General features: G+C 48.6%; 1 protein-coding gene and 1 pseudogene across 4 annotated transcripts in view; both read left to right on the top strand.

The window, feature by feature from the left end:
- LOC147436197 (uncharacterized) overlaps positions 1-16,199 on the top strand; it is a 124,950-nt gene that overhangs the window by 57,642 nt on the left and 51,109 nt on the right. The window lies entirely within an intron of this gene.
- LOC147436198 (uncharacterized) lies at positions 10,088-15,809 on the top strand (annotated as a pseudogene).

Consider the following 16,199-nt stretch of genomic DNA (forward strand, 5'->3'; position numbering starts at 1 on the left):
CACAAAGAAGTGTTGGAAACACGGTCAAAAAATGGGCTTGAAGAGGGGGAATTTCAGCCCTCTTTGAGGGAAGAAATTGACAACATCAATGAGGAGAAGAAGTCATGGGCCGCGGTCATATCCGAAACGCAAAAGAAAGTAGAGGAGGCCGAAAAATGGATTGAGGTTGCCAAGAAAGGGAAAGGTAAGGAAGCTCCTTGTACACCCACTCTTATCAACATGACCCTCGAAGAGGAACAAAGAAGGAGGATGCGGGCTCTACATGTGAGGGTAACCGGCCTCAAGGACATAAACAATGTGGAAAAAGAGGTCACAAGCCTCACATCAATGATGGGGGTGGAGAAGCCTTCACACACAAAGGCATGGAGAGTGGGCAAGAAGAGTGAGGGCCCCGGAGAATCTTCAAAGGAAAGAGCTCTCATACTACGCTTCCCTTCATTGGAAGAGAAGAAGGAATTCTTGAGGAAGAGACCTACTCTCAAGAAGACAGGTATTTTCTTAGGCGATGACCTCACTCTCTCACAACTTGCGCATATGAGAGAAGTAATGCCCGAGATTCAAGCGGCAAGGGAGAAGGGGAAGATGGCCTTTTACAGAGATGGTCGGGTGGTGATTGTAGAGCGGCGCTCTACATGACGGTGCGAGACCTATGGGACCACATTGAGGATGGCGACTTGGAATTGTAATGGGTCTATGAGGTTGGATGTTGGTGCCTTTGAGGACAGTTTCAGAGACAAGGACATTGTTTTCTTTTCAGAGACTCACCAGGCCCCTGGCCAACTGATGCCACATGTGGTGGGATACAAATGGGAGACAGCCCACAGAACAGTCACGAGATCTGAGCATGGGAGTAGAGGTTCAGGAGGAGTAGCGGTGTTGTTTAGGGAGGAGCTACAGCCACTACTACATATTGTACGGAGAGATGATCAGGCTAGATACATGTGGGTGAGGCTGAGAGCTGACACAGGTCGATTTCTATATATTGCTATATGTTACTTCCCCCCCAGTACGTCAGTATATGCTGTATCCAGAGGGCAGTCGCCTTTCTCAATTCTAGATGATGATATATGGGAGTTTTCTAGGGATGGTGATATCATCCTCCTAGGAGACTTCAATGCTCGAACGGGCAACTGTCAGACAGTCTTCTACGACACCTCAAATGAGATGCTTAGAGAGTTGGATGTGGGTGAGCTGGGGTTTGACAGATGCTCACATGACAGAGAGCAGACTGAGTATGGGAGATACCTCACGGAGATGACGACTACACATGGGCTAGCCATACTTAATGGCTTACAGCGGTTTCCTGGAGCAGCAGGCTTCACATGCTTTCCACACAGACATGGGGCCAGTACAGTGGACTATGTTATGACACAGCCGAGCTTTATTCCTTGTATTCAGGATTTCATGGTGGGAGCCAGACCAGTGGGCGTAGCAGTGGATCATGCTCTCTTGACACTGTCCGTATCTTTTCAGTTTAGTACAGCCCAGAAATCAGGAGGCAGGTCACACACCCGTTATACATTTACACCAGAGACTGACTCGGTTTATACAGAGGCGATCTGGGATCGTCTATGCACAGTTGCTCCAGGCCTCTCAGTAGAGGAGTGCACTACTTTATTGACTGAGACACTACATGATGCAGCATCAGAGGCATACCCACACACTCAACCGGATCGGAGGCGACATTCTGGGAGCATGCCCCAGAATAGTTGGTATGATGAGGAGTGCAGAGAGATGAGAGCCCAGCTTCAGAGGGATCTTCATTTAGGAGTCATCACCTACAGACAGTCGCGGATTGCTTTCCGGCGCCTTGTGCGAAAGAAGAAACGAGCTTACCTGGCCCAGATGGAGCGAGACTTGTATCAGTTGTTCTTGAGTAGAGACTCAGGCGAGGCATGGCGACTCTTCCATGAGCACTCACCTCCCCCAGTGATTACTTCTCCTGATGTGTGGGGCCAGTATGCGGCATCGTTATATACGGTTCCTGGGCAGGATCCCCTTCCAGATCCTACAGAGCCATGTCCACCTACGAGCACCTTCTTTACCACTGAGATGGTAAAGAGAGCCATTGACAGGATGAGGACCCGGAGGGCTTACGATCATGACGGTCTAGTAGCGGAGCACTTTACACATGCTAGGGATATGCTGATGGAGGTTCTTGCAGTGTTGTTCAATCGTGCCATGTGTGAGGGATTACCTGAGACTTGGAGGTTGTCTACTATTGTGCCTATATTCAAGGCAGGTGATCCTACAGAGCCTGGAAATTACCGCACTATTATGGTTGGACACACACTGGCACGATTGTATGCATCCATTATTGAGCAGCATTTGAGTAACTGGGCAGAGGGTGAGGGTGTACGGGCAAAGGGACAGGCAGGTTTCAGGAGGGGTTTCTCCACTCTTGACCATATTCTGACACTCAGAGCTATCATTGAGGAGGGCAGGTCACATGGGAGACGGATTTATTGTAGCTTTGTGGATTTCCGCAAAGCATTTGACATGGTACCGAGAGCTCGACTGATGCGCAGACTGCAGGAGATGGGGGTGCCCACAGTGTTGATTTGGGGGATTATGGCTTTATACAGATCAGTGATGGGACATGTACGCACCCCAGAGGGGATATCTGACTTAGTTCACTCCACTATCGGGGTGAAACAGGGTTGCCCATTGTCTCCTACTCTATTTGGTATGTATGTTGATGAGGTGTCTGATTACATTGACAGAGAGGGTGATAGAGGTGCCCAGCTGGCAGGGACGTGGATCCCATTGTTGTTATATGCTGATGATATTGTCTTGATCTCTGACTCACCAGAGGGTATGCAGCGACAGTTGGATGCATTACACAGTTTTGCAGAGGATAGTGGATTGTCTGTAAACCTTGGTAAAACCAAGGTCATGGTGTTTAACACCACACCGCAGTGGATCAGGAGATCGGCACCGACCTTCACGTATGGTCAAGAGATTGTGGAGTATACAGATGCATACACTTACCTTGGGATAGTCTTCACTGGGCCGAGGTTTTCTTTGGGGAGAGCAGCAAAGACTAGACTGACCAGAGCTTATGCGGCCTTGGGAGGCTTGGAGAGGATGTGTTCGCAGGTTCAGTTCCAGGAACCTCGGACAAAGTTATGGCTCTTTGATACTTTAGTAGCCTCAGCTATGATGTATGGGGTACAGGTATGGGGACCTTCTGTAGGCCAGGATGGTTGGAGAAGTATGGAGAGGCCCTTGGTATCTATGATCTCCCGATTGATTAGAGCCAAGGCCTCCGTACCTCACGCGATCATTCGAGCAGAGCTAGCTGCCCCCCCCATGGAGATTGAGGCGCTTACCAGATCAGTGTCCTTTGTGCACAGCCTATGGGATACTACTAGAGACAGATATGCTAGATTGGCCCTTGAGTCTTCCAGACAGTTAGCTCTACAGGGGGACACTTCATGCTGGTATGCACAGATGACTTCATGGTTTCAGACGCATGGCTTCACCATGGACAGGTTGCCCCCTTTCCAGTATTCTCTTCAGGCACCCTCGCTGTCTCTTACACGGGTGGAGATCACTAGACTCATTCGTCAGGACCTGATCCAGCTCGACACCAGGAGGACATGGATAGAGCCGCATCAGGAGTTGAGCACGAAGATGGCTTTCTATAGAGAGCATCTTCTCCACCTCACAGGAGATGGGTTTGTGATTCGACCCAGCTACATGGACACACATATGTCTCATGGTTTGCGTTGTGCCATTGGTCAGATACGCACATCCTCACATCAGCTCGAGATTGAGACCGGTAGATTCAGAGGGATACCAGCAGACAGCAGGATATGCCGATTATGCCAAAGAGAGCCAGAGACAGAGTTGCACTACATATGTCATTGCACAGTGTTCTATGAGATACGGGGGCGTTTCCACTGCTTATTCAGAGAGGGTTTTGGTCCTCTATCTAGGGTCATGAGTTATGAGGATCAGAGATGTCTTGGACTATATCTACTTGAGTTACACAGGTATAGAGACACTTTACTAGGGAGAGCTAGAGAGAGGCAGTCCCAGAGACACATTACAGATTTCTTTTCACTAGATATGGGACAGCCAGAGGAGCAGCCACCACTGCAGAGCTCGTCCCACACTCATTCGACCACTACTGGCACTCTCATCGACCGAGCATTGGAGCTACAGAGATACAGACGACCGCGACTGAGGAGAGGAGCTACACAGCATCGACGGAGACTACAACAGAAGATTCGAGCCATACTCTCTCGACATCCAGAGTGCAGATGAGGATGGATCCTCACCATTTCTTCCATCTTTGTTTCACACACTGTTACATCCAGTTTACCGGGTACCTATTGTATCAGCTGCTACACCCACGTAGTTTTAGATTGTAGTAGTAGTAGTAGTATTTTGTTCCACTTCTAGTTCTTTTCTAGTTCTTTTGTACCCAGACATGGTATTAGATTCACTATTTTGTAACTGATTGGTCTCATAGGTCATTTTGGCCTTTTGAAGACGTTAATATAACATTTCATTTCATTTCATTTCTCTCTCTCTCTCTCTCTCTCTCTCTCTCTCTCTCTCTCTCTCTCCTACGCCCAGCACCTGGCAGCCTGCGTTAGGCTCAACTTGTACCAGCGTTTGCTGCTCCAGAGTTAGAGTTTTCAGCAGGGGCTTCGGCGTGTCAACAGACCAGACATCGCAGAGGTCTCCCTTCCCTCATCGCCATCTCCTGGAGTCAGCATCCTGCAGTACCCATTCAGTACTCAGCCATCCAGTAGTTTCAACACCAGTTCAGTAGCATCTGCCAGCAGCATCAGCATTCATTCAGCGCGTATTGAGCCCAGTATAGCTTTCAGCGAGTATCTTACCTGCAGGGATTTATTTGCAAGGAATTTGGAAACTGCAGAGTTCACAGAAATTGCAAATTGACACATACAGAAAGCAAACATATGCCATGTAGGCTGAATGGGGAAACATATGTATGCATAATGCGGTGCGTATAGGTTGCTCTCTCCTCTCTCTCAGAAAGTGAAACAAATAAGGCAAGACAAATGGCGGCGCACTACATGGTCACAAGCAAGAGGGTGACAGCCATTGAAAAGGATTTGAAAGAATGCAAAGCCCACATGGATGAGTGGAAGAAAGAGAAGAATTTAATTTTCGAATGGAAAAAGAGGGAGGAACAGGCGAGGGAACTAGAACGCAAGGAGTTCCGGGATGAAATTCAAGCTTTAAAATGTAGCATCTCAGCCCTTCGGGAGGAACTCGACGAAACCAAAGAGGGAAGACACCTTGAAGATGGGGAAATTCAGCCATCAATGATTGACGAGCTGAATAGTATACGAGCACAAGTCAAAGAAATAAAGGAGGAAGGAGGAACGAAGACCTCATGGGTGGAGGTTCTCTCCAAAACACAAAAGAAAATGGACGAGGCTGAAAAATGGATTGAAGTTGTCAAGAAGGGAAAGGGCAAAGAAATTCCGACTACACCCGATATCATCAACAAAACACTAGAAGAGGAACAACGAAGAAGGGTACGTGCTCTACACGTGAGAGTGACCGGCCTAAAAGATTCAGATAAGGTGGACCAAGAGGTGAAGAGCCTCATGTCCATGATGGGGGTGGAGAAGCCCTCGCACACACAAGCTTGGAGAGTGGGCAAGAAGAGTGAAGGTAATGGGGAGAGTTCAAAAGGACGGGCTCTCATTTTGCGCTTTCCCTCCATGGAAGAAAAGAAAGACTTTTTAAAGAAGAGGCCAACCCTCAAGAAAACAGGCATCTTTTTAGGAGATGATCTTACGCTCTCACAGCTTGCACATATGAGAGAGGTCATGCCAGAGATTATAGCAGCAAGGGAGAAGGGGAAGTTAGCTTTCTACAGAAATGGACGAGTAGTGATTATAGAGCACCGCTCTACATGACGGTGCGAGACCTATGGGACCACTCTCAGGATGGCAGTTTGGAACTGTAATGGTTCGTATAGACTTGATGTGGGGGCCTTTGAGGATAGTTTCAGAGACAGAGACATTGTTTTCTACTCAGAGACTCATCAGGCTCCAGGACAGTTGATGCCGCACATATCAGGATACAGATGGGAGACAGCTTGTAGGACATGCACCAGAACTGCACATGGGACTAGAGGATCAGGAGGTGTAGCAGTTCTTTTCAGAGAGGAGCTCCAACCACTATTGCACATAGTTCGGAGAGATGATCAGGCCAGATACTTGTGGGTGAGGCTGAGGGCAGAGACTGGACGTTTCTTGTACATCGCCATATGCTATTTTCCTCCCAGCACTTCAGTATATGCTTCACCCAGAGGACAGTCTCCTTACTCTATACTTGATGATGATATCTGGGAGTTCTCCAGAGATGGAGACATCATACTCCTGGGGGATTTCAATGCCCGTACAGGCAGCTCACAGACAGTCTTCTATGACACATCAGAGGAGATGCTTAGAGAGCTAGAGCCAGAGGAGTTGGGACTTGAGAGATGCTCACACGACAGAGAGCATACAGAGTATGGGAGATACCTGAGAGAGATGACGACTACTCACAGTTTAGCCATACTGAATGGCTTAACGACTTTCCCATTGTCTACAAGTTTTACTTGTTTTCCACATAGACATGGGTCCAGCACTGTAGACTATGTTCTGACACATCCGAGCTTTATCTCTCACATTCAGGATTTCACAGTGGGGCCCAGGCCAGTTGGGATAGCAGTAGATCATGCACTTTTAACATTATCAGTCTCCTTTGAGTACAATACATCTCAGGCCTCACGGGATGGTGGACATACACGCTATACTTTTACACCAGAGACTGACTCAGTCTATGTAGAGGAGATACGTAGGCTTTTATGCACATCAGAGCCAGTATACACAGTGGAGGAGATCACATCTATGCTGACAGTGACATTACATGGGGCAGCGACAGAGGCATATCCACACACTCAGCTTGGGCAGAGACGTCGTTCTGGGCACATTCCTCAGAACAACTGGTATGATGAGGAGTGTCGACAGAGGAGAGCTCAGATACAGCGGGACCTTACATTGGGAGTGATCACCTATAGACAGTCTCGCATTGCTACACGACGACTAGTGCGGCGGAAGAAGCGAGCTTTCTTGGTCCAGATGGAGCAAGATTTATATCAGCTCTTCCTTAGTAGAGATTCAGGAGAGGCTTGGCGTCTATTCCATGAGAAGTCTCCCCCACCGGTGATTACTTCTACAGAGATATGGGGGCAATATGCAACATCTTTATACACTGTACCTGGACAACCACCATTACCAGACCCACCACAACCATGTCCGGCTACGAGCACCTTCTTTACCACTGAGATGGTAAAGGAGGCCATTGACAGGATGAAGACCAGACGGGCACAGGATCATGAGGGTTTGGTAGCAGAGCACATTATACATGCTGGGGATTTGTTGGCAGAGATGCTTGCACGGATATTCAACCGTGTCATGTGTGAGTGTCTCCCTGAGTCTTGGAGATTATCTACTATTGTACCTATCTTCAAGACAGGTGACCCCACAGTGCCGGGGAATTACCGTACTATCATGGTAGGACACACATTGGCACGGTTATATGCATCCATCCTCGAGCATAGGCTGAGCAGTTGGGCAGAGATTATGGGCATACGAGCACCTGGGCAGGCTGGTTTCAGAAGGGGTTTCTCCACACTAGATCATGTCTTTACACTCAGAGCTATCATTGAGGAGGGTCGAGCACATGGTAGACGGATATACTGCAGCTTTGTGGATTTTCGCAAAGCCTTTGACACAGTGCCGAGGGCCAGATTGATGCACCGGCTTATGGAATTGGGGGTACCCACAGAGCTGATGTGGGGGATCATGGCATTGTACAGTTCAGTGATGGGTCATGTACGCACATCAGAGGGGATATCCGACATAGTTCACTCCACCATCGGAGTGAAACAGGGATGCCCACTGTCCTCTACTTTATTTGGTATGTATGTTGATGGGGTCTCTGATTATATTGACAGAGGAGGTGATAGAGGTGCTCAGCTTGCAGGGACATGGATCCCTCTTTTATTGTATGCTGACGATATCGTGTTGATATCAGAATCGCCAGAGGGTATGCAGAGACATTTGGACGCATTGCATAGTTTTGCAGAGGATAGTGGATTGTCTGTCAACCTTGGTAAAACCAAGGTCATGGTATTTAATACCACGCCACAGTGGGTTAGGAGATCAGCACCTACTTTCACATATGGACAGGACAGTATGGAGTACACTGATGCATACACATATCTTGGGGTGGTCTTTAGTGGACCGAGGTTCACACTGAAAGTAGCAGCAGACACTAGATTGACTCGTGCCTATGCAGCCCTAGGTGGTTTAGAGAGGATTTGCTCGCAAGTTCAGTTCCGGGAACCTCGAACAAAGCTCTGGCTTTTCGATACTTTGGTCGCTTCAGTTATGCACTACGCGGTTCAGGTTTGGGGACCGTCTATTGACAGTACTCGATGGACTAATATGGAGAGACCCCTGATATCTATGATTTCTAGGCTGATTAGAGCCAAGGCCTCAGTCCCACATGACATCATTCGAGCGGAGTTGGCTGCCCCACCTATGGAGGTTGAGGCACTCACCAGATCAGTATCATTTGTACACAGCTTATGGGACACCACCAGGGACAGGTATGCCAGGCTTGCTCTCGAGTCATCCAGACAGCTGGCATTACAGGGAGATACATCATGTTGGTATGCACAGATGAACTCATGGTTTCAGAGGCATGGTTTCAGCATGGACAGGCTGCCCCCTTTCCAGTATTCTCTTGATGCACCATCCTTGGCTCTTACACGGATGGAGACTACTAGACTCATTCGGCAGGATCTTATCCAGCTTGATAGCAAGAGGACATGGATAGAACCATCACGGGAGTTGGGTACGAAGAGGGTTTTCTATAGAGAACATCTTCTTCAACTCACGACAGACGGATTTGTCACACGGCCCAGTTACATGGACACACATCTATCTCATAGGTTACGATGTGCTATTGGCCAGATTCGCACATCTTCACACCAACTTGGGATTGAGACAGGTAGATTCAGAGGCATACCAGCAGACAGTAGGATATGTCAGTTATGCCATGCAGAGCCAGAGACAGAGTTTCACTACATATGTCGCTGCACAGTCTACTATGAGATACGGGGACGCTTTCATTGTCTATTCAGAGATGGTTTTGACTCGTTAGACAGAGTCATGAGATATCAGGATCAAAGATGTCTCGGATTATTCCTACTTGAGATTCAGAGACATAGAGACGCTCTATTGAATGGGCAAAGACAGAGACAGTCCCAGAGACGCATCTCAGATTTCTTCAGTCTGAGTACCACAGAGTCAGAGGGGACACCACCACCAGAGAGCTCGGTTCCCACCCATACACACATCAGCGGTACTCTCATTGATCGAGCTATAGAGTTAGGGAGATCGAGACGACCGCGACTGAGAAGGGGAGCCACGCAGCACCGGCGGAGATTGCGGCAGAGGATCCACAGGATTCTAGCACGCCACCCAGAATGTTGATCGGGATAGGCTTCATGCTATTGCTATATTGTATCATGGTGACACTTATCCCCACTTTGTACCTTTATGGCATGATACCATTGCTCAGCCTACCAGCCACCCATAGGAGTCGGTAGCACTCCTATCAGTTCCTTGTTTGTAGTTTTCTTGTTTGTACCCAGACTTGGTACTAGACTCATCATTGTAATCAGTTGGTCTCATAGGTCATTTTGGCCTCTTGTAGACGTTAATATATCATTTCATTTCATTTCATTTCTCACACACACACACACTCACACACACACACCCCTCCCAACACCATAGAAACTTGTCAAGATAAAATTACTCTTTCTCCAACAACCAATACACAATGAGACCATATGCACCAGAAGGCAATATTTGGTTGTTTGTTTCTGCCGAAGGGTTGTCAATGGAAGAAAGGATAGCATTAACCACTGAATTTGTCACACTTGAAATAGTCTGGTATCTCTATAGTAGCTGATGGTGGTTAAGAGTATGCTCTTTGAGCATTATTGTCCTTGCTGAAGTTTAGGATTTGCTAGTCGTCAAGTCTTGCAGGAGGGTGGTGTTGGCTTGCTGCCTCGGGCCCGGTGATGGACTCCAGATTGTCATCTGCCAATGCATCCGAAAGCCGGACAACCCTATGATCAGTCACTTTTATAATGACGGTGCAAGAGTTAAAGCAAGTTTGAGGTGTATAAGATTGGGAGCTTCAGGAATTAAGCTCACTGGGACCTTTCTCCTCCGAGACAAACCTATTTTGAAGCTTAACAATGATCCTTATGTAGGACAGTCTTCAACTGGTCTTGGCGAAGGGCCTCCCATTTGATACCGTGGGGTGGGATTGATTGTGTTACTTAGGCCAACATAGCCTTGGAGAATGAGAGGAGTGGCAGAATGATCAGTTTTTTTGTGAAAAACCTCAATGTGAGCCTCTATTTCAGTATGCCTATCCACTGTGAATGTCCGGTCTTCTTGCAAAGATGACTAAGAGTCAGACGTCATTTACATTGTGCTAAACCGGAGCTACAATGGCAGGCTTCATGGGCATTGGCAGTGCTTGCGGTGGAGCCAATAAAGTGGCATTGATGAGCTTGTGCCAGTTAAGCGCCAATGATGGTGAAGTCAAAGCTCGGCGGCCACGGCAAGTAGCTTCCGCATCGATCGACATAATAACAATATCTTCGTGGGAGTCGTCCCCTATTTTAAAAATGAGAAGGGAATGAAAATGGGTTTTTCCAATAGTTTGCAATCATGGAGAGCATGGGCTTTCACGTGGAGCCGCCAAGGGAAAGCGGTGCAAGAGGTGTGCAGAAGAAGGGGGCAAGCATGGGCTTCCAGGCTCTCGAAGCCACCAGGACACGGTTCAGAGCGGGGGCCACTTACACGAGAGAGGGGCCGAGTGAAGGCTCTCAAAGCCATGCTCAGCACATAAAGAAGGCTCTAGAGGCCACAGCTCACCAAGGGCGCGCTACAGGAGCACAGGCCAAATTTCAGACAGAGAAGGAACTGAGCCTGACTTGGGCGTGAGAAGGGGGGGCCTTGAAGAGCAAGCTGCAGGAGCTGGGCGCCGTCAAGGGGGATAAGGGGCTGAAGGCTGCGAGCTGAGGGAAGCATGGGGGAGGCATGCTGACAGAGAAAGAGAGAGAGAAGGTTATCGGGGCTATTGCAGAAGCCGAGAGAAGAGCTGGGCAAGGGAGGCTTTGATAGCACACGTGGAGGGAGGCTCAGATTGTTGAGGAGGCCATGCTACACAAACTGCGCCAGGAGGGTGACGAGAGGAAGGAGCCAAGAAGCTCTGGAACAGCATGAAGGAGGGCTCATGAAGCCTGCAGAGAAGCTCCGAGGAGGATCGACGCCATTCAGAGCAGGGACGGCCAGGTTCAGAGGAGGAAGGAGCCCATGCTTGGGGGTCCGTGTGCTGGAAAGAAGCAGCAGCTGGGATTGAGGGCTGAGCCTGCACGTGAAGAGAACAAATGTAGGTGATGAAGGCAAAGAGATGAGGGTGCTAGCCATTTGTAGAGTAAAGGTCGAGCTCAGCAGTGGAGTTAGAGAGGGTATGAAGAAGAGGAGCCAGCACTGCCAAAAAAGAGAGAGGAGGTCGAAGGCAAGTTGAGTTCAATACGGAGCTTGAGCTGATCGTACCTGGCAATCTACAGTTATATGGTGGTGATTAGGAGCATTCATGTCTACCTTAGCCCGACTAGGTGAAGCTGCTCGAAGTGCATGCAATGCGCCTGCAAGTCCAAGTCCAAGTCCAAGCAGGAGTTTGAATGTGTATTAAGAATAATGTTAGAGAGTACATGGTATCTAGACATCTTTTCGATGTTATTAGAGCGCTTGCATGGTTGTTCGCCTATACATCTCTTGCCTTGTCACATGAAGTTTTGTAGTGTACACCTGGCCTATAGTATGCTCTTTCCTTCAAGTAGTGGTTAATTTTCCACTCAAGAGTCTTGTGTAGTAGTTGTACGAAACAAACTTTAGAGACGAAAGGTTCAGTATCCGTATTGGTCAGCCTCGAATGAGAGCAGATTAACTGTTGAGAGATTTAGTGGGTGTGGTGTGGGTGTGTTTGTCCCGAGCCCCATCATCTTTTGGCGATCCCGCTGGGGACCGGGTGTTTTTTGTGTTGAAAATCTCCCAGATAAGTCTTCGAGGGCAATGCAGAGATACCTTCAGTTGTTCTAAAGCCTTAGAGCTGCCAAGTGGATGCAAATGGAGCACTCCAAGATCGACAGGTGGTTTAGCAGAGCACCAGGGCAGAGGATTCGACCTTGGATATGGCTGGTGGAGCTAGAGATGGAGGAGTTGCATATCTGCACAGATGAAAAGGCAGATTATGTGTGGCAAGGGCTTCGTGGAGCCGCATGGAGGGTCTATTGCAACCTCTCGACAACAGAGCAGAGGAGCTGGTACCAGATAAAGCTAGCCTTACTTATGGCCTTTTGTGAAGATCAAAGGAGGTTTATGGGATAAGCAGGAGCTGCAGCAGAGGCAGTATCTGATGATGGAGGATCATCGGCATCTACCAATAGCGGATGTATGGGCGAGTCTGAGGACAATGGTAGTGGCAGAAGCTCAGATAGTGTCGAAGATTTGAGAACCTTGAGCGAGCTTTTGGATGCAGTACTCGATGGAGTGCAGACTGGAGGAGAGCAAGACAGTGAGGAGGATGGTGCATATTCTGATTGTGCACCCAGTTCAATTGAAGGCTTCCAAGGGGTATTAGAAGCTAGTCTGTCAAAGCAAGAGGGTGGACAATCTGACCATGATCAGCAGCATGTGGAGGCGCGTCTAGTTCCAGAGTCGGTGTGTGGCCGTGGAGAGCTGTCTCCGGTAGCAGACTCTGTGGAAGCTGATGGAGATGCAGCCTTGGAGTGCAGGCCATCATGTGTCAAGAACCAGGAAATTTTCCCTCTGCCTAATGGTGATGCAGACTTGGAGTCCGAGAAGGTATGGGCTGAATTCATGTCTTGCTTGGTTGATGACGTAACTATTAAGCAGGTGCACTCAGAAGAGGCAGCAGCGGTCTGCCAGCTGATAGAGACTCTGCCAGAGCAAGGGGTTGGGCAATCGCCCAATATCGAAGAGCAAGCGGTGATCGAGGTCGAAGCCGAGGTGGAAGAGATCTCTACTGTAGAGGATGAAGTGTCAGTGCATGAGCTTGCCGATGAGGACTTGGCCGCTCTTATTACAGATTTAGAAGCTCCGAATGTGGTCGATGGTGAGAAGGTTGTACCCATCAAGGAAGGCAGCAGTATGGGTGAGGATATGGCACAAGTAGGGAGTTCTTTTGATGATGGAGATGATGATATGGCTTTTATTGATAGTCTCTTATCAGGAGAGGTTGATTACGAGCCTGCACCTTCTCCCTTTGATGCTGATATGTTTGAAGACCTTACTTGTGAGTATCTAGACAGTTTACTTGATGAGACTTGCCTCTTAAGGTGGTCACAGGTGCTCCAAGGGAGTTGCTAGCTTATGTGGATGTCTCTGATATCCTTAAGGGCTTTGTATACCCCTTTGTGGGGATGCATGCTTTTCAGAGCCTCTTGAAGGTTATGGCTCTTGATCATGATGGTGTGACAAGAATTTCCCAAGCTTTGGAGTGCGGTTTGGATTATGTGGGCCCACGGACCGGTTCCGAGGCTCAAATGGAAAGCATACACACCTTTTCTGTCCCCTTGTATTTTGGTTCAAGATCTCCATGTTCAAGGTACAAGCCTGAAGAGAAGGCTCAGTTTGTTTGGGATCCAGGTGGTAGCCGGTCTTCAAGTTGGGAAGCAGGGAGCTTTCCCTTTGATCCAGGTGGGATTCCAATTCGGGTATCTAACAAGTGAAGGCAGTAGCGGGAGTGATCTCAAATCCAACTACAATGTACATATGGTATTTTTCATGTTTTCAAAGCTTTCAACATATTGTACAGGTTCAAGGCCGCACATGCGCATAATTCTCCAATAGAGCTTGAGTTGAGCATGAATGCTCAACTAAGAGGTCGGGCAAAGATGATGGACTCCAGATTGTCATCTGCCAATGCATCCGAAAGCCGGACAACCCTATGATCAGTCACTTTTATAATGACGGTGCAAGAGTTAAAGCAGGTTTGAGGTGTATAAGAGTGGGAGCTTCAGGAATTAAGCTCACTGGGACCTTTCTGCTCCGAGACAAACCTATTTTGAAGCTTAACAATGATCCTTATGTAGGACAGTCTTCAACTGGTCTTGGCGAAGGGCCTCCCATTTGATACTGTGGGGTGGGATTGATTGTGTTACTTAGGCCAACATAGCCTTGGAGAATGAGAGGAGTGGCAGAATGATCAGTTTTTTTTGTGAAAAACCTCAATGTGAGCCTCTATTTCAGTATGCCTATCCACTGTGAATGTCCGGTCTTCTTGCAAAGATGACTAAGAGTCAGACGTCATTTACATTGTGCTAAACCGGAGCTACAATGGCAGGCTTCATGGGCATTGGCAGTGCTTGCGGTGGAGCCAATAAAGTGGCATTGATGAGCTTGTCCCAGTTAAGCGCCAATGATGGTGAAGTCAAAGCTCGGCAGCCACGGCAAGTAGCTTCCGCATCGATCGACATAATAACAATATCTTCGTGGGAGTCGTCCCCTATTTTAAAAATGAGAACGGAATGAAAATGGGTTTTTCCAATAGTCTGCAATCATGGAGAGCATGGGCTTTCACGTGGAGCCGCCGCCAAGGGAAAGCGGTGCAAGAGGTGTGCAGAAGAAGGGAGCAAGCATGGGCTTCCGGGCTCTCGAAGCCACCAGGACACGGTTCAGAGCGGGGGCCACTTACACGAGAGAGGGGCCGAGTGAAGGCTCTCAAAGCCATGCTCAGCACATAAAGAAGGCTCTAGAGGCCACAGCTCACCAAGGGCGCGCTACAGGAGCACAGGCCGAATTTCAGACAGAGAAGGAGCTGAGCCTGCCTTGGGCGTGAGAAGGGGGGGCCTTGAAGAGCAAGCTGCAGGAGCTGGGCGCCGTCAAGGGGGATAAGGGGCTGAAGGCTGCGAGCTGAGGGAAGCATGGGGGAGGCATGCTGACAGAGAAAGAGAGAGAGAAGGTTATCGGGGCTATTGCAGAAGCCGAGAGAAGAGCTGGGCAAGGGAGGCTTTGATAGCACACGTGGAGGGAGGCTCAGATTGTTGAGGAGGCCATGCTACACAAACTGCGCCAAGAGGGTGAGGAGAGGAAGGGGCCAAGAAGCTCCGGAACAGCATGAAGGAGGGCTCATGAAGCCTGCGGAGAAGCTCCGAGGAGGATCAACGCCATTCAGAGCAGGGGCGGCCAGGTTCAGAGGAGGAAGGAGCCCATGCTTGGGGGTCCGTGTGCTGGAAAGAAGCAGCAGCTGGTGTTGAGGGCTGAGCCTGCACGTGAAGAGAACAAATGTAGGTGATGAAGGCAAAGAGCTGAGGGTGCTAGCCATTTGTAGAGTAAAGGTCGAGCTCAGCAGTGGAGTTAGAGAGGGTATGAAGAAGAGGAGCCAGCACTGCCAAAAAAGAGAGAGGAGGTCGAAGGCAAGTTGAGTTCAATACGGAGCTTGACCTGATCGTACCTGGCAATCTACAGTTATATTTTGGTGATTAGGAGCATTCATGTCTACCTTAGCCCGACTAGGTGAAGCTGCTCGAAGTGCATGCAATGCGCCTGCAAGTCCAAGTCCAAGTCCAAGCAGGAGTTTGAATGTGTATTAAGAATAATGTTAGAGAGTACATGGTATCTAGATATCTTTTCGATGTTATTAGAGCGCTTGCATGGTTGTTCGCCTATACATCTCTTGCCTTGTCACATGAAGTTTTGTAGTGTACACCTGGCCTATAGTATGCTTTTCCCCTTAAGTAGTGCTTAATTTTCTACTCAAGAGCCTTGTGTAGTAGTTGTACAAAAAAAACTTTAGAGACGAAAGGTTCAGTATCCGTATTGGTCAGCCTCGAATGAGAGCAGATTAACTGTTGAGAGATTTAGTGGGTGTGGTCTGGGTGTGTTTGTCCCGAGCCCCATCACCGGTTGCTGTAGACGAAGCTGCCACTGCCGCATGCTTTAGCCCAAGTAGCCCACGACTTACTTGCCTTCAGCGGCATCCATATAGCACAACGTAAAATTAACGGGCCAGGAGGTTCTTTTCCATTTGCGGACATTTTTTGT

This window comes from Adiantum capillus-veneris, chromosome 18 (genome assembly GCF_014529385.1).
Source record: "Adiantum capillus-veneris isolate H3 chromosome 18, ASM1452938v2, whole genome shotgun sequence".
Lineage (NCBI taxonomy): Eukaryota > Viridiplantae > Streptophyta > Polypodiopsida > Polypodiales > Pteridaceae > Adiantum > Adiantum capillus-veneris.